At 37.4% G+C, this 20068-nt stretch overlaps 1 long non-coding RNA gene and 1 other non-coding gene across 2 annotated transcripts; both read right to left on the bottom strand.

Moving 5' to 3' along the window:
* Positions 1-3786: 3786 nt before the first annotated feature.
* LOC127128858 (uncharacterized) lies at positions 3787-6057 on the bottom strand. The gene is made up of 3 exons (XR_007806060.1): positions 5636-6057; positions 5227-5485; positions 3787-4210 (listed from the first exon to the last, which is right to left on the bottom strand). It is a non-coding gene; the product is annotated as an uncharacterized LOC127128858 (long non-coding RNA).
* Positions 6058-10586: 4529 nt separating this feature from the next.
* LOC127116718 (small nucleolar RNA R71) lies at positions 10587-10693 on the bottom strand. The gene has a single exon (XR_007801514.1). It is a non-coding gene; the product is annotated as a small nucleolar RNA R71 (small nucleolar RNA).
* Positions 10694-20068: the final 9375 nt, after the last annotated feature.

A 20068-nucleotide genomic window follows, 5' to 3' on the forward strand; every position in this document is an offset into this window, starting at 1 on the left:
ATAAAAACGTAATTGGAAGAGAAAATAGTAACATAAAAGATAAAAAAGAAAGAACATAAGAGATGAAATATTAGAATAGAAAAAGCGAAACATACAAGGTAAAGAAGATGAGAAGAATGTGCGATACTACTGGGAGAGATTTAAGAATGTTGAAATTGAAATCCTAAGTGTGAGTAAGAGAAAATCGTTTTTAATTGTAAGGTTAAGGCATACTAAGTATGAGTTTTGGATTAGATGTGAGATAATTGAAGTTTGAGTTGTAACATAATGCGGTTTGGTTTGGTTTAGTTCGGTTTGAAAAATACAAACCGCAAACCAAACCAAACCGTGCGGTTTTGTTAGAGAATGACCCAAACGGATCCGAACCAAATGCGATTTTTTGCGGTTTTGGTTTGGTTTGGTTTGGTTTGCGGTTTTCTATTGGGTTGGTTTGGTTTTGAACACCCCTACTCGCGTTTTTGCTCGTGTTTTAAATAATTTGTGAATCAAATAATTTATTAACTTATAAGTGATATAATAATTTACATATATCATTTTTTCTATCAACTAAATTCTATTTTAAAGATAAATTCAATTTTTGTTCGGGAAAAAACTAAATAAGATCATTTAAAAAAATATTGGAAAAAAAGTTATTATTATCATCATAAGGATCATTTTTTGCCTAGGTCAGGTTGGTATTTTATTTTTACAACTCATTCACAAAAAAATATTTTTTAATATTTATTGATTTTCTATATTTAAATATGAAGAACATTCTTACAATTTTTATTACTTCATAATAATCATTTATCTCTTTTCTCACATTTTTCTCTCATTTTGTCGTCGTTGTCGAAGAATTGTTAGTCTCCTCATTTCTCTTAGGTACATGATTCACTATCACTCTCTTACTCATCTTTCTCCTAACACTTGATAGATCAATGCCTCGTGCAAGTAAGAATTTGATACATTGACCTCAAACAACATGCTTCTATGAAAGTTAACTTTTAATCCTAATATAGCTTCAAAAAGATTCAACACCACCTTCAAAGCTCAAAAATTTTCTCAACTTTTAACCCCTGCCAATAGCATATTATCAACAAATTATAAATGAGAAACAATAACGACATTTGGCGCCCTCACCCCATATCATGTATACATTTCTTTTTCCACTACAACATTAATCAAAACATGTATCCTTTCATCTACTATCAGAAAGAGAAGAGGGGAAAGCGTGTCACCTTGACAAAAACCTCTTTCCATCTTAAACTCATCAGTTAGGCTCCCATTCACAAGTACAAAAGTTGTTACCATAGTAATACACTTTAATATCCACTTCCGCCATAGAGTCAAAAAATTCATTTTACACATAACATCATATAAATATTGTCAATCCACTGAATCATATGCTTTTTCAAAATCAATCTTAAATATTAATAATTCTTTTTTCAAAATAGATGCACCATCCACCATTTCATTAGTTATAAGAATTCCGTCCAGGATCTGCCTATCTTTAACAAAAGTTAACTGAGACTCGGAAATAACACTTCCAATCACGTGTCTTAGCCTATTAGCAAGAACCATATATAGAATTGTATACAGACAGTTAGCCAAAGAAATAGGTCGAAAATTCGACAAATGCTAAGGACTCTCAACTTTGGGAATCAAAGCAATAAAAGAATTGTTAATGCCTTTAGTCAACTTTCTATTACAGTGAAAATCAGTAAAAAAAACGCATTAACTCATATTTTAAGACGTCTTGAAAGTCTTTGATAAAGCCAATCTTAGTTGTGTCCGATTCTGGACTCTTAAAACTGTCACAATCCCAAACTGCATGCTTAATCTCTACCTTTAAAAAAGGTAGAGTCAAAACTGACCCCTTCTTCCTAGTGATTGATTTAAAAGAAAGATCTCATATCCTTGGCCGATCAACCGCTATCACCTAAAAATGATTATGAAAATGATAAAAAACGACACTTCTTACTCCATTGACACCTCCACTCATACATCATTAACTGAAATTAAGATGATAACATTCAACCTTCTCCACGAAGACATAATACCATGAAAGAATTTTGAAGTTGCATCTCCCTCCTTTAGCTAGATTAATCTAGATTCTTGCCATTAGATACTTGAATGTAATTTGGATAAAGAAATAATTTATGCCAATAAATAATGTAACTTTCCTAACTCCCCATCCTCTAGATCATACTCATCTCCTTTAATATCCAATAAAGAAATATGGTCTTTTACCGTTTAAATTTTGTCTTTTAAATTCTGAGTATGATTTTGAAGTCATAATTTTAATTTGTCTTTGATCAGCTTTAGTTTTTCTTTCAACACAAAACCTCCCCACCCATCCATTTGTAAAGATAGTCATTGTTCCTTCACAAACTCCTTGTAACCTAGTAAATTTGTCCAACATTTTAACATTCTCGTCGACCTAGGACCCCAGTTCTCTTCACCAATAGTCAATAAATCGGACAATGATCATAAATAGTGTGAGGTTGAGCCATTTGAATGCAATTCGGCCAAAAAGAAACAAGTTTCATTATTACCACCTAACTCCCTATCCACAACTGTCGTATCCCAAAATTTGCCCTCCCCTTTTCACTTTCTATTTGACCTATGACTTGAGATTCATCTGCATTCATGTGCACCGTGCATTCATTTTCGCATACATCATAGATTCATAACTTCTGAATAATAAGATTTGGTCCTGCTTAACATTGTGAGGTTGCATCTCGATCTTTCGTTCATGACTAACCCTTGGTTTGCTTGGCTCATGTCCTTGATGGACCTTTTGATCCACAGAACCCTAATTATGGGTACTCATCATGGGTGATCCATTTGTTGGCCTTGCTTTGGGCCCAAAACCCTAACCAAGGGACATTATGATCCTATTGTGCATTACGGCTTGATTCGTCACCCTGTGCTTAATACAAATCCTAATTCACGCTTCTTGGTTGATTGAGGTCAATTGTTGACTTTCTGGTCAACTAATTGACCAAAGTCAACCATCCATTCCTAAATCCATATTGTCTCGACTTTGGTAACATGGATCATCATCTATGCCTGTTTGACCCACTTCATCGTTATATTCATCTTGGTGCTTTGACTTTAATCTCAAAATTGATTCTAATTTTAAATTAATTTTATTTATTTTTAATTGGATTTTTCATTTTTCATTTTAATTGACTTTTTATTTTTTGATTTCAATTTAATTTTAAATTGATTTTTAATTTGGTTTTAATTTCAAAAGGATTCAAACTTCAAATTAATGGATTTTAATTTTCAAATGAATTTTAGATTGATATGAAACTAATGCTAAATTAATGAACTATAGATTTTTCAAAGTGATTTAATATTAAACTAATCTTAATTATAAATCAATTTAATTTGATTTGATTTTTATTGACTTTTGATTTTTGGATTAGTTTTAAATTATTTTAATAATCCAATTTACCATTTTAATAATCCATATCCATTAACAATCCAGTTTACCATTTTAAATCCATTAACAATCCAATTTACCATTTTAACAATTAAATATCCAAATCCATGTAAGTAACCATTTAGCATAACAAGTATCCACATCCAATAACCATTTCCAAACTTGCAAATTCACATTCATGGTTCAGTGATTCATGTTGTATTCATTGGCTCATATTCCATGATGTATTTATTTGATCCATCGATTTTTTAGTTCATAGTATACTAACAAATCCATTTGTTTTCAACACATGCTTTAGAGATGAGTTTTGAATTTGAAGTTTTTAAGGGAAAGTTGCATTTTTGAGATAAAGGAAATATTTTACGAACAAACTTTTCATTACATTTAAGTATCAAGTTGCACGGTACATACACAAATTACATAGAATGTAGTTAGCAAGGTTGACTAAAGTCAAACGTTGTTTTCTAATAAGCCCGTCCCCATTTTTTTTGGGTTCTTCTTGTTCCACCGTAACACATCTAACCATTACCATTGTTTAGTAATATCACATGTACTGCTGTCGAGCTTGGGTTAGTACCTAACTGGGTTGAGTTTTTAAGGGGCCTCGACAACTCAAAAGAGGTTCCGGTTGTTTGTTCTGCAGTTGAAATGTCAATCGATCATTCATGTGATAAAGCTTCATGCAGATATCAGCAGCAGCAGCAAAAATGCCTCCCTTCTTACCATCAAGAGTTTCACAGATTTCCACCATTTGCTTAATCTTTTAACTTTGATATCAACCTACAACATACCATTAGCACAAGTTAACAAACCATTAATACATGACAGTTTTAATTCAAAAGCATTTCTCATACATACATAGCATAACAAGCCCATAGGTAATTCATACACCAATGCACTCAATGACCATTTGGAGTGGACTATTGGCAATATTCCTACACCAATAGCCATACTAGCATGTCAATTAGGATTTCAAACCTAACTCATAATGATTCAACACATAAATGGGAAAATTCTGGTCCACCTGCATCCTGTTGTAACAGAACAACGACGGATTCACATTCACTCCACATTCCATTAAAAAAACAAAATTCATAAACCTACTGGCATGTGAATGAATCTCTCTTAGAAAAACCACTACAGTTTTCAAGCCAAACCATTCTAACAACTCAGTTCAGGTCTCAATAGAACAATGTGAAATTTATTAACCGATTAATTTATTTAACATAATAAGCGATTACTAACAAGCAACTAAATTCAAGTTTTAACCAACAATAAATTCACGGCATAACATAACAATAACAATCCCATTCAGTCACAAACCACATAATCTGATTCATTCAAATACTAATCACTGATATTTCAAACGGCTTTAACTTGCAGGGCTAACATTCCTTTAACTAGTTAACCACTAACAGTTACATCTAACTTCTCAATAACTAACACTTAAGTTGATTTTAACAATTAACAGAGTTCAAAATAATAGCCTCCTTACTCACTCTAGCATCTAACAGAATCCATTCACTACTTCCAGCTATTAACATAACAACACTAATCTAACTAACCAATTCTATTAACTCCAAATTTCTAACTAACTTTGATAGAGGTTAACATCTAACTCTAACAAACTAACAGTCAATGAATGCAATTAACAGAAAACTCAGTTAAAACTAACCCTAACATATTTCTTAACTAACTAACCGAAAGATAACAATGTGATAACATTTAACCAATTTGCACTTGATAAATCTAACTGAGACTAACAGAGTTAACATCCAAACTCTATAAATACTCACCTTTCCATTCTTCAATCTGAGATCTTCATTTCTTCTTCTTTCTGCACTCATTTCTTCTTCAACCTGCAATCTTCACATTTTCTGCAACTTCTTCATTTTGAAATTTCTTGATTCTGCACGAAGCCATTCCATCCTGCATCATCCATTCTCTTTGTTCTGCAAAAAGCCTTTCATTCTGCAGGAACTCTCTTCATCCTGCATAAAGCTCGATTCTGCATAAATTTGGCCGCTCTGCATCATCATTACCCTCGGCTTTGCCCTGCATCAGCCACACCACGCATTCAATAATTGAAATAGCAAAAGTGCGAGAAGAAACATTAACGCCATTAGCAGATCCAAGAAGAAGAATATTGGAGAAGAACCGAAGGAGAAGAAGAGACAGGGGAAGAAAGGGAGCGTTCAACCATACCTGATTTTTTTGTCGCCGTGTAAAATCCGGTGAGTTCCTCTTACTTCCATTCGTTTTTATCTCGATCTTTGTGGTGTAAATTTTTATTTCAGTTTTGATCCAATTTGTTGGGGTTAGGCACAATTATTTTTGTGGTTGATTGAATCCACGATGGAGGAAGCTTTAGATCAATGAGTTTGTGACAGTAATGGCGGAAAATGCGATAAGGTCGGATCATGAACGCGAAACCATGAGCTTGTGGAGCGATGAACGTGATGTTGGATGTGGAATGCTGAGACGTGATGTTGGGTGTGGGACGCCGAAACGCGATACTGACTCGGGATTGTTTGAGAAGCGCTTTCAACCTTTTGCTGCAGGAGCGTTTAGTCCTTTGTTTCATGCTGATAGATTTTTGTGTGTTGTGCATTGGACTCGGCTTGGGCCTAAGGCCCGAACGAGCTTGCCCCTTCTGCAGACGAAAACTTTACCTCGTATACCTACAATTATACCCACACTCTTACATATCAATTTTTTTTATCAAAATGCCCTCATATAAATAGGGTATATTTTTCAGAAATGAATTTTTTTCCCATTTGCGCTTGAAGACTTCCGGAATACATATTTTTGCTTTTTCTGGCATTGTAAACCGGAACACTAAGAGTAAGTCTTCCGGTTCACATAATGTATACCGGAACACTTATCTAAAGTCTTCCGGTTTGTTGCCTTTTGGGGGCATTGAACCGGAAGTCTTTTAGAAAGTCTTCCGGTTTGGTTGGTTGTATACCGGAACTCTTTCTTAAAGACTTCCGATTTGGATGAACTAAACTGGAACTCTTTTAAGAAGTGTTCCGGTAGCCAACCTTTTATTTATCCACACCGGAACTCTTCTTTGAAGTGTTCCGGTGCGTATTAACCCCGAGGCGAGAATTCCTTCAAAAGAATTTATTGAAGTATTAGACAATCTCTGCCATAAGGAAAACACCTCAACTGACCAATCTGAATTCAAATGGGTTTCACAAATAGCACCTTCCCCATGAGGAATTCTTAACAGACCTGCTAGTTCGTCGGTACTAAATTCATACTCAACCGCAAACATTCTAAATCGAACAGTACCAACTGTACTAGCAGTGTTAGGACTCACAATATAAATTAAAGAACTTAAAAACTTGATTGTCAATCGCTCAAAGGTAGGCTCTCGGTTTGAAGTGAGGACTGCTCAGGATGCCTTACAGGCCAGGATGGATCAGAGAGACCGTCGTCGCTGCCGATCCCGTCGTCACCCTTAGGATGGCGAAGGAACCAGTGGTCAGCCGTAGTATGACAAGTTACTCTCCCCTTATCTTATTTTGAAACATTGGGGACAATGTTCGATTTAAGTGTGGGAGGAGATTTTATCGCTTTCTATTTTCCTTTTCCGTTTTTAGTTAGATTGTTTATTTTTATTGCTTTTTAGTTATTTATTTTGTTTTATTTTGCTTTTAGTTAGAGTGTTTTAGAAAATGCATGTGTCTGACGAGTCACCAATATAATGTATCTTTAGTACATCCTCATCTCCCCATTCCTTTAGCCCTACCAAATATTTTTGCAAAAGAAAACGGTGTTTTTCTGAAAGTATTTGGGCTTTAAGACAGGTTTGAGTTAGGATGTAGTGACTTGGGAGAACTTTTTGAAACATCAGTATCATTTTAGCACCATAGACTTCATGAATATAGGAATCACTCCCGAAACCCCATATACCATGGCCTTAATTATCATTTCAGTATAGTCCTCAGTAGTTTATTCCAGCAGTCAGCTCCAGCCGAAACATCCTCTCCATAGGGGACCGATGAACATAAGTGAATGATCCAGTGCAATAAATAAAAGAAAAAAAAGCAACTCCGGTATAGGTGACCCTCACAGAGTCATTTAAACCAAAAAGTTGTAAAAATTTGCTGCAAAAGAAAAAGAAAAAGAAAAAGTCACACGCTGTTAGTTGGTTCAGAGGTATCTGGCACTGAACTCGGTAGGGCAGATTACTATCCGATCCCCCACAACTGCATTTGGGTCAAATAAAAGGGTTTACACATTTGTTATGTGCCAGAAACCTCATGTTTAGGATCAGAATCACTAACTGATCACTCTGCTATGAAGCATGTACAGATAACGGGCTTAATGTGATTGCGTCTGAATGAAAAGGACCCAAAAAAAGATGAATAGGTAGACCTAGGTATCGTGGGATAATATGGGTTGGTTAATATAGGAATGGAGTTTATGTCTGTGTCTGCGGATAAGTGTCATCACGATACCCTTAGTTCACTCAGTTAGTACCTATCACTGCATCCCAACTTGAACTTAGAAGCCTTTCTAGCCCGAATCACTCATCGACACCAGTTTTTCTTCTATGAGCTTTTAAGTATTTTGCTTGAGGACAAGCAAGGGTTTAAGTGTGGGAGAATTTGATGACACTGAAATTCACCGTATTTTTGACTCCGATTTCGCATGCATTTTAGTTATTTTATTATTATTTTGTTATGTTATTACTGTGTTTTCCTTTGTTTTCAGGTTTTCAGTCTAATCAGAGCCCCAGTCGAGAAAATGAGTGAAAATGAGCTAAAAAGCCTAAAAATCAGTATTTTGCACTTGTGGCTGGCGCCATGGGTCTAGCCATGACGTGTCATAGTCCAACTTCTCCTCAACTGCCACATATCCACTATCTCCACTTGAGCGCCACAATTTACTCTTATGGTGGGCGCCATGGTGTGGTGGCGGGTGCCACAAGAACGAAGAAGTTTCCCTCCCAAATTCAAACTTAAGGGCATCATTGTCATTTCCATTATTTTCCTTGCCTATAAATACAGACTTGATTTCATTTGTTTCATCATCCAAACTTAGATCAAAACTTAGTTATAACTAGGCATATATTCAGTATTGTAAAAAGTGGTAATCGCTTCACATCGGAGTGTTGCCACACTGTGTAATCGAGTCTGTAATCGAGTTTGGAGTACTTTGGAAGAAAGTTAATCATGCCGCCATTTTTATTTCTGTTACGCACTTTATTCAATCCTCTGATTGAAGCAGGTTTTATTGCTTTACCTTTGTCTACTTTACTTTCCCGCACTGTCTTTACTTTATTTATTTCTCGCACTCGCACTTTACTTTATTTACTTCTCGCACCGCACTACTTTTATTTATTTTCCGCACTCACACTACTTTTATTTAAATTCCACACTCGTACTACTTTTATTTAAATTAAAATGCACCTTTACTTTACCATGTCTAGCTAAACCTATAAAGGTTAGAATATAAGGATCGTAATTGAACCGATAATCCGTACAATTGTTTGTACAAACACTTAAGGATTATTTTGACTTTCAACTTAAGTTTTCCCGTAATTAATTTCCGTTGGGTAAGATCGAAAGTCGTCCGACGTCTATTTAAACTTAGTTGTTTTTTAACTATTTCAAATACAGCGAAAGCGCTTTGTTTAGTTCATTATGAGTTTTTGACTTAAAAAGAAAAGTGATTTTAAAACTATTTTCGGACGCGTTTATAAGTTTAGAGTCTGGTTCGTGAGAACCTCTTTTGGTTAAGAAATCCATGTCAAAATACTTTTCAACTTAGTCAAGATATTATATTTCTTAAAAATAGGTTTACTACTCTAACGCAATGTGCGCCTTTTTATAAGTGACAATAAGAGGGTTTGATTAGGGAGTACAACTCGGTTCTGAATACGCGAAAGCGACAGTTCCCGTTAAATTTGTTATTTTCAAAGTAGGAAACACTGTCCATAAGTAATTCTATTAGCAAGTACTTGGATTATTAATTGATTATGTGAATTACATTCGAACCTGTCTTTATTAATTGAATTTTATTTTATACTTTATTTTTCATTGTGCACTCTAAAAAACCCTATTTCGATTACCTTAGATAAACACCATAACAATAGATAACGATAGATTGACACCTGGTCTATGTGGATTCGACAATCTTTTATATTACTCTGACGTGTTCGTATACTTGCGAAAAACAACGCATCAAGTTTTTGTGGTGTGTTTGCCGGGAGCTTAGTATACCCTCTGAACCAACTAACAGCGGGAGCTTATAGAAGAAAAACTGGTGTCGATGAGTGATTCGGGCAAGAAAGGCTTCTAAGTTCAAGTCGGGATGCTGTGATAGGTACTAAATGAGTGAACTAAGGGTATCGTGATGACACTTATCCGCAGACACGGACATAAACTCCATTCCTATATTAACCAATCCATATTATCCCACAATACCTAGGCCTACATCTTCATCTCTTTTTGGGTCTTTTTCATTCAGGCGCAATCACATTAAGCTCGTTATCCGTACATGCTTCATAGCAGAGTGACCGGTTAGTGATTATGATCCTAAACATGGGGTTTCTGGCACATAAATATGTATAAACCCTTTTATTTGACCCAAATGCAGTTGTGGGGGATCGGATAGTAATCCGCCCTATCGAGTTCAGCGCTAGATACCTCTGAACCAACTAACAGCGGGTGTGTTTGTCGGAAGCTTAGTATACCCTCTGGCGGAACCTGAACGTTACGCTCGCGCACGTTTATTTTTCCATAGAATTAGGAGAGCTATGGCCGAAGATCAAAATCATAGACCTCTTAAGGATTTCACCCAACCATCCAATGAAGAACCTAGTTCTAGTATAGTAAACTCAACCATCCCAACTAATAATTTCGAACTTAAACCCTCTCTGTTGCAACTAATGCAACAGAGACAATTCGCAGGTCTCGCTATTGAGAACCCAAACCAACATTTAAAAATCTTTCTCCAATTAGCAGACACTTTTAAAACCAATGGAGCTTCTCCTGAGGCAATCCGTTTAAGACTATTCCCTTTCTCCCTCAGAGATAAAGCCCTATCATGGTTAGATTCCCTTCCACCCAATTCCATAACAACTTGGGACAACCTTAGAAAAGTATTCCTTGCTAAATACTTTCCCCCAAGTAAGATCGTCTTTCTTCGAAACCACATAACCAGATTTACCCAGAACCAAGGAGAATCGTTGTTCGAATCTTGGGAGAGATATAAAGAGCTGTTAAGAGCATGCCCACATCATGGTTTAGAAAATTGGTTAATCATTCAGACCTTCTATAATGGGCTTCACTATAACACTAAGATGACCATCGATGCCGCCGCAGGTGGCGCTCTGATGAACAAACCTTATCCTGAAGCTAGTGCCCTCATCGAAGATATGGCTCAAAACCATCAATCATGGGGAGTTGAACGAGCGACAGTTGAGAAGAAGGAAGCTCAAAGAGGAGTACATGAGTTAGGCTCTATAGACATGATGCAAGCTAAAATGGACGCATTAGCCCTCAAGGTTGAGCATATGTGCATAAACCCGAATACTGCAGCTGCAGTTTCGTCGGATTGTGAGATATGTGGAACCAAAGGACACCAATCTGCATAATGCAGTCTCTTAAACGAAACCAACTCTGAACAAGTGAACTACGCCCAAGGGAACCCATATTCGAATACCTATAACCATGGATGGAGGAATCACCCGAACTTCTCCTATAAGAACAATAACCCTATCCAAAATACTGCACCTCCGAGACAACCAGGTTACCAAGCCCCAAGACCAAATCAACCTATGCAACCTGTGCCACCAAAGCCGAGCCTTGAGAAAATTATGGAAAATTTTATCACTCCTCAAACCCAACAAAACAAAGAGTTCATGAACCAGAACATTCACGTAAACGAACTGATTACCCAGTTAGGAACCAAGGTTGACCAAATAGTTACTCACACTAAGATGCTTGAAACCCAGATCTCTCAGGTAGCCTTAAACCAAGCCCCCCAGACTACACCTGGAGGACAGTTCCCTGGACAACCTCAACAAAATCTGAGAGGACAAACCAATGTCATTACCCTATGAAGTGGGAACGCTTATGATGAGCCACCAAACCCAAGATTGAGTGAACCCAAAACTTCTAAGGAATATACCTAACCCACGGACGAAGTAAAGGAACCAGAGGAATCTGAAAAACAGGAAGGTCAAGAAAAAGGAGAAGAACCTAAAGACAAAACTTATGTACCACCCCCGCCATACAAACCACCGATACCATATCCGCAAAGACTCAAACAAACTCGGATCAATAACCAGTATCAGAAATTCATTAAGGTTATAGAAAAACTTCACGTAGAAATCCCTTTCACAGAAGCCATCACCCAAATACCTTTGTTGGTTCTAAGTGTTGGCAGCAATTTTGGTAAAACAAAGAGAGTTCATAAGATGTTATGTTTGATGTCTTAACATAAGATATCCTATGTACCTGCTGGAGTTCAAGAAACATAATCATGCAGGATTGTTTCAGAATGTCATACTCAAGGACATGGCATCTGATATGTGTGTTCCTGCTGGAGTTAAAATGGAAAAACATAATTATGCAGGAGTGTATCGGGATGTCATACTCAATGTCATGGCATCTGATGTTTGTGTATCTGCTGGAAGCTATAAAAGGAATTATGGAATTATGCAGGATTTTTCCAGGATGTCAGACCCGATGTCATGACATCCTATACACAGAACATTCAGTATGAATGTCTGGTGTTTTGTGATTGCACAATTAATGGCAATCTATGTATGATTGAAGATCTGATTAGATGGCACATTCAATCATGGATTACAACCTAATTTACTTATTCTCCAAGGAGATCTAACCAGCTGTTATGAAAAGATTTAATTGGAAAATAGATTTAGGGTTTTCAAGATGTCCAAGCCCAGCTGAAAGCTTCTATAAAAAGGGACTTAGAAAACCTGTTTTAGTACACAACCAATACTGAGCGAAATATAGAGAGAGAGCTAGGGTTTGTGTCTATTTAGTCGTGAGACTTGTAAGCCATTCAAGTCATCTTTTGATGGTTGAATTAGACTGATTTGTGGTTGTAATTTGTCACTCTAAAGCTGTTAAGCAAGAGTGTGTGTCTACTTGATCAAAGTTGTGAAGCAAGATCAAGTGTGTGTCTTCTTGATCAAAGTTGTTAAGCAAGATCAAGAGTGTGACTTCTTGATTAAAACTGTGAAGTAAAATCAAGAGTGTGTTATTGAAAAGTGTTTTCTTTTCTCAAGGGATTGTTGTTTAAGATCACATGTGTGATTGTAGGGAAGTGAGTGGGTTCTCATATCTAAGAGTGCTTAGGTAGAAATTGCACGGGTAGAGATTAGGTGAGAAAGACTGTAACTTGTTGAAGTGTACGGAGAGTCTTTGAACTGATTCTATTTTAGTGAATTTCCTTCCTGGCTTGGTAGCCCCCAGACGTAGGTGAGTTGCACCGAACTGGGTTAACAATTGCTTGTGTCATTTGCATTACCATTCTATATCTCTCTTCTGTTAGTGTAACTAAGATATTAGTGTCATGACATCACCTTCGACATCTTATATCTGATACCAGAATTTCAATTGGTATCAGAGCAGGCATCCTGTTATGTTTCTGGGTGAGATCTAGGGACAATACTTTTTGGTACAATGGAGAGAGATGGAGGATCTGTTCACAGGCCACCAATTTTGGATGGTTCTAACTATGACTATTGGAAACCTCGAATGGTAGCCTTTCTAAAATCTCTTGATAACAAGGCTTGGAAGGTTGTGTTAACAGGCTGGGTGCATCCTGTAATTACTAAAGAAGGAAAAGCCATTACAGAGAAGAAGCCTGAAGAACAATGGTCCAAGGAGGAGGATGATCTAGCCCTTGGAAATTCTAAAGCATTGAATGCAATATTCAATGGGGTAGACAAGAATATTTTCAGGTTGGTAAACAACTGTGAAGTGGCCAAAGATGCTTGAGACATTCTCAAGACCACTCATGAAGGCGCCTCTAGGGTAAAGATGTCTAGACTTCAGCTGCTCACCTCCAAATTTGAAAATTTAAGGATGAAAGAAGATGAAAACATTCATGAATTCCACATGAGTATCCTTGAAATTGCTAATGCCTCAGAAGCCCTGGGAGAAAAGATGACAGATGAAAAACTGGTAAGAAAAATACTCAGGTCACTCCCTAAGAGATTTGCTATGAAGGTGACTGCCATAGAAGAATCTCAAGACATTTCCAACATGAGAGTTGATGAGTTGGTTGGTTCTCTCCAAACCTTTGAGATGGGATTGAATGATGGAACTGAAAAGAAAACCAAAAGCATTGCCTTCATAACAAACACAGAAGAGGAAAACAGTCAAGATGTTGATGAAGAATTGGCCAATAAAGTTGCAATGCTGGGGAGACAGTTCAACAGATTGTTAAAAAAAATGGATGTAAGATCCAAGGCAAATGTCAAGAACATCTCATCTGACATCAACAATGGAAAAAGAGCAAGGACAGATGAGAAGCCCAAAGAAGGAAAAGAAGTAAAGTGCTATGAATGTGATGGGTATGGACACATTAGAACTGAATGTGGAACCTACCTCAAGAAGCAAAAGATGAGTCTTGCTGCCACCTGGTCTGATGAGAGTGACACAGAAGAGGCTGCAAATCTGGTGACTGCATTAATAGGAAAATGGGGTTCTGATGAAGACTCGAGTGATGAAGAAGTGACCTTTGAAGAATTGGCCTCTACCTACAGAAAGTTGTGTCACAAAAGTGTAGAGTTGTGTAAACAGGTTGAAAGCCAGAAGAAGGGGATAACTCAACTTGAGAATGAGAAGGTAGAACAATTGGAAACCATCTCCAAATTGAGAACAGAAGTAGTGGCTCTGAAGGTCCAGCTAGATGAAAGTCAACAAGTTGAAAGTCAGAAGATAGTACAGCTGGAGAATGAAAAGGCAGAACATGTGGAAACCATCTCCAAGCTAAAAACTGAAGTTATGCTCTTAAACTCAAAACTAGAAGAGATAACCAAGTATGTAAGGATGTTAAACAATGGATCTGACTCCTTAGACAAGATTCTCCAAACTGGACTAATCACAGGAGACAAATCTGGAATAGGGTATCATAAATCTAAGGCTGAGAGCAGTTACACTAGTTGCAAACCTCAAGCTAAACCTAAATGCAATAGTAGTAAGAGTAGTCCTGAGATGTCACATCATCAGAGGAGAAAACAGCAGAAAGGGAAACACCAAAGATGGAGATGCCATTACTGTAGGAAATTTGGTCACCTAAAGCCCTTCTGCTATAAGTTGTATGGTTACCCTACCCCTGTTCATCAACAGACTCACTATCAACCCAGACCCAAACAGCACAGGCCTATCAACAAGAAGCAATGGGTTCCTAAGACTAATGTTACAAGTCTGATAGCTCACATTCCCCCCAGAGTCTCGGCCAAAGAAGAGTGGTATTTTGATAGTGGATATTCTAGACACATGACTGGAAACTCAGACTTGATAACTGATCTTCACCCTCATGACATAAGCTATGTAACCTTTGGTGATGGAGCAAAGGGTGAAATAAAGGGGATAGGCAAGCTTGAGTGTCCTGGAGTTCCTAAACTTGACAATATTCTACTGGTTAAGGGCTTGACTTCAAATCTAATAAGCATCAGTCAGCTAGGTGATCAAGGTTTGGATGTTATCTTCACTAAAACTGAATGTCTGATTATTAACAAAGACAGTGAAGTAATTATGGAAGGAATCAGGACCAAAGACAACTGTTACATGTGGAGCTCTCAAATGGATTATTCCTCTAAATATACCTATGACAAAAAGGAAGGGGTGAAGATGAGTACAATTGCTAGAAGAACCTTCAAGGGTGATGAAAGACAAGTCTGTGGGAAATGTCAGATAAGGATGTTACACCATAAGCTAAGACCTAACCTCACTTTCAAGGAAGAAAAGGTCATGATTGCCCAAACATCTGAAAATTTAGATCAAATAGGGGAACACATGACTGGTTATATGCAGTCTGAAATTAGTGAGAGCTTTGGTGGAACTGGGCCACAAGGAACTATGTGTGCAAAGAACAATGTGAAAAAGATTGAGATGGAAAGTGAAAGGACACATGCTCCTACACATTTGAAAAATGAAAATGGTGTTTATGATGAAAATATATCAGATGGAAGCAGCTGTTCTCAACTAGGTTGGATGAAACTACTGATAATTGCATACAATGTCACACACGATGTCATGACATTGTATTTTGACAACCTGAATACTACAGCAATGTCCAAAAATCATATTCAGCATAATTGGACCAAGTTCTTTATCTGTTGTCAACTCTCTATTAGAAAATTTGTGGAAGACAAAATCATAGTTCCAAAGCTTGAAATGCCACTAGTTGACAAGGGTGCAAAGAATTTGGATGGTACTCAATCTAAATATGAAAAAGGGAAATTAGGGATTTGGACTCTTGTGAAATTATGGCAATTAAAGTGGAAAGAAAAAGGAAATAAAAATAGTGTCTGCCCACTTAAAATAAAGAGCCACATTAATGATAAATCATTCCCTAACATTGGAAATAGTATCTATGTCACTTGCACATGCTACCTAAACACAACCATCTTCATCTCCATCCAACTCCTCAAGGAAACTCTGCTAGGGCAAAGAAATTTCTGTCAAAATTTCAATAACATGTCTCAACATCCTTCTTCATCTGGTTCAAAACTCTATCATCATACCAGAACTCCCTCCATGGAGTTTCTAGATGAAGACGTGTTGGACGTTACTCCTCTTTGTGTGATACCAGGTGACGCCCCAGGCTTATCTTCCATGACTGGAACTAGGCAAGGTAACATTTCTGAAAACTCTCCTAATAAAGAGGACATGCACTTCATTGATCGTACCATAAGAAACCTAGTTACTAGGATTCTGAATGAAGAACATGCAAAAGGGGCTTCTACCCCTCTGTCCAGAAGGGATCCCTCTCCTGAGGTAGAACCCCAAGTTGAGAAAGATGATGAATCATCTCGATCAGAAAAGGAAGTGGCTGTAGAAGGATTATGTTCTCTAGGCAAAAACTTACCCAGCAAGAAACCAGCAAGTGTGTGTCATGAAACTACTGAGGATATCCTTGATCTGGAGGAAGAAAGTTCTGAGGAAGATGACACTTTGGTCAATCTTGTGAAAACAAGTGTAGCTAAGAAACTGAGAATCAAAAAAAGGAAGAGTGTGGCTGAAATAAGAACAACTAGAAGAGAGAAAAAGGATGTTGGTGTAGGTCCCTCCAAGTCTTGGAGTAAAGTAGAGGTTAAGAAGAGGAAAGAAAGTGAGAGCTCTGAATCTGATGAGGATGTCGAAGACGATGTCCCAGACATCTCCCCTGCTAAAAAGCAGGTTGTGAAGAAGTCTCCAAACAAAGTGGCTGTTGTGCATCTAGACAATATCTCTTTTCACTTAGAAGATGGTGCTGCCAAATGGAAGTTTGTCATTCAGAGGAGGGTAGCGGTTGAAAGAGAATTGGGAAAAGAGGTTGTTGAAGTAAAGTAAGTCATGGAGTTAATTAAGGTTGATGGTCTTATGAAAACTGTGACTGCTTTACCCCAGTGCTATGAGGGGTTAGTAAAAGAATTCATTGTGAACATCCCTAAGGAGATTTATGAAAGGAGCAGCAGGGAGTTCTGCAAAGTCTTTGTAAGGGGGAATGTGTGAGATTCTCACCAACCATCATCAACAAGTTCCTAGGAAGAGGAACTGATGGAGGAGTAGATCTAGAAACTACAAACAATGAGGTCTGTAGGATTATTACAGTTGGCCAAGTTAAGGAATGGCCTAGTAGGAATCACTTATCAGCTAGTAAACTAACTATCAAGTATGCCATCTTGCACAAGATTGGTTCAGCTAATTGGGTGCCTACTAATCATATCTCTACCATCTCCATTGGTCTTGGAAGAGTCATTCATGCAATTGGAACCAAGATTAACTATGATTTTGGAAAGTTTATGTTTGACCAAACCATCAGACATGCCTCCACAAATGTTGTGAAGTTGCCCATTGCCTTCCCATCCATTATTTGTGGTATTATCTTGAGTCAACAACCAGGCATACTCAATACAAATGACATTCCAAGCAGAAGAAAGCCCCCACTATCCATTCATTATAAGTTGTTTGAGGGAAGTCATGTAAATGATGTTGTCAGGACATCTGCCAGAAGGGAGCCTGCATCTCAAGGGAGCTTAATTGATCAATTAAAAGAAACCTGCAAGGAATTGGATAATGGTATAAGGGTGGCCAAGGCAAGAAAAGAAGCTTTGGAGGTTCTTATTTGTATCCTGGAAAAGGAAGAAATGGAGAAGGCTGGTGAAGACTCAGATGCCAATAGCTCAGGAGAGAGGTCAAAAGCTCAATCCAGTGGCAGCTTTGAAAGCTCTGAAGGTGAAGGTGATACTTCTTCCTCTGATTGATGGTTCCCCCCCCCCCCTTGTGTGTTGAAGACTGAAGATTGTGTGAGGTGTGTTGTATTTGAAGAGTGTTCTTGGTGAGGTTGTTGTGGATGTTATTTTGGAAGTTGTTCCGGTGCTGCTGTTTGGATGCTGAAGTTTTATTATTTTTTTTGAAAAATGTGTAAATTGTGTCAGTCCTCATTGATGCCTGTTTGTAATATTTTGGGCTCTTAAAAGAGTTCCTTGGATTTGTTCATTATCTCAGCTACCACAACTGTGTACGATGATGGTTCGTACTGCCTAACTATTGTGTTTTAACATGTTTAATGTTATAACATCTGATCTGACATTCTCTGATAGACTAATTGACATTTATTTTGTCTAATTGGTCACCTTTGGTCAATTTTGACTAAAAAGGGGGAGAAGTGTTATGGAAGCAGTTGTGGAGTTGTGAGATGTATGTAGCTGAACTGAAGGACAACTATTATTGAAGGAAGTGCACGGGTGTTAAAACAGAATATTATTATGTTTACAGATGTCAAAGGGGATGTCTGATATGGTGCACAGGTGTTGATGTTGAAGCAGATGTCAGAATGACATTCTGGCTGGTACAGGTGCTGTGATTATAGTAGCTATTATGTTCATAGAGGTTGTTTGTTGTATGCACAGATTTAGGGGGAGAAGGATTACCCTTGTGCATTTATGTGTCTTACTAGTTGCATCCATAACTAGTAATTCTGTTTCTATTGCACAAATTTAGGGGGAGGAGAAGTACCCTTGTGCATGTGTGTATTACTAGGAGCTATATCTAGTAATTGTATTTGCTTCTGCTGCTGTTTAAACTGTTGTTTAACTGCTGATAGTTTTCTTGTGAACAAAAAGGACAAATATATGTTTTAGCCAAAATTTGCCAAAGGGGGAGTTTGCTGGTTCTAAGTGTTGGCAGAAATTTTGCTAAAACAAAAAGAGTTCACAAAATGTTATTTGTGATGTCTTAACATAAGATATCCTATGTATCTGCTGGAGTTTAAGAAACATTTTCATGCAGGATTGTTTCAGAATGTCATACTCAAGGACATGGCATCTGATATGTGTGTTCCTGCTGGAGTTAAAATGGAAAAACATAATTATGCAGGAGTGTATCAGGATGTCATACTCAATGTCATGGCATCTGATGTTTGTGTACCTGCTGGAAGCTATAAAAGGAATTATAGAATTATGCAGGATTTTTCCAGGATGTCAGACCCGATGTCATGACATCCTGTACACAGAACATTCAGTATGAATGTCTGGTGTTTTGTGATTGCACAATTAATGGCAATCTATATATGATTGAAGATCTGATTAGCTGGCGCATTCAATCATGGATTATAACCTGATTTACTTATTCTCCAAGGAGATCTAACCAGCTGTTATGAAAAGATTTAATTGGAAAATAGATTTAGGGTTTTCAAGATGTCCAAGCCCAGCTGAAAGCTTCTATAAAAAGGGACTTAGAAAACCTGTTTTAGTACACAACCAATACTGAGCGAAATATAGAGAGAGAGCTAGGGTTTGTGTCTGTTTAGTCGTGAGACTTGTAAGCCATTCAAGTCATCTTTTGATGGTTGAATTGGACTGATTTGTGGTTGTAATTTGTCACTCTAAAGTTGTTAAGCAAGAGTGTGTGTCTACTTGATCAAAGCTGTGAAGCGAGATCAAGTGTGTGTCTTCTTGATCAAAGTTGTTAAGCAAGATCAAGAGTGTGACTTCTTGATTGAAACTGTGAAGTAAAATCAAGAGTGTGTTATTGAAAAGTGTTTCCTTTTCTCAAGGGATTGTTGTTTAAGATCACAGGTGTGATTGTAGGGAAGTGAGTGGGTTCTCATATCTAAGAGTGCTTAGGTAGAAATTGCACGGGTAGAGATTAGGTGAGAAAGACTGTAACTTGTTGAAGTGTATGGAGAGTCTTTGAACTGATTCTATTTTAGTGAATTTCCTTCCTGGCTTGGTAGCCCCCAAACGTAGGTGAGTTGCACCGAACTGGGTTAACAATTGCTTGTGTCATTTGCATTACCATTCTATATCTCTCTTCTGTTAGTGTAACTCAAATATTAGTGTCGTGACATCATCTTTGACATCTTATATCTGATACCAGAATTTCAACCTTCTTATGCAAAGTTTCTCAAAGACATTCTTACCAACAAACGTAG

Source organism: Lathyrus oleraceus, chromosome 1 (genome assembly GCF_024323335.1).
Source record: "Lathyrus oleraceus cultivar Zhongwan6 chromosome 1, CAAS_Psat_ZW6_1.0, whole genome shotgun sequence".
NCBI lineage: Eukaryota > Viridiplantae > Streptophyta > Magnoliopsida > Fabales > Fabaceae > Lathyrus > Lathyrus oleraceus.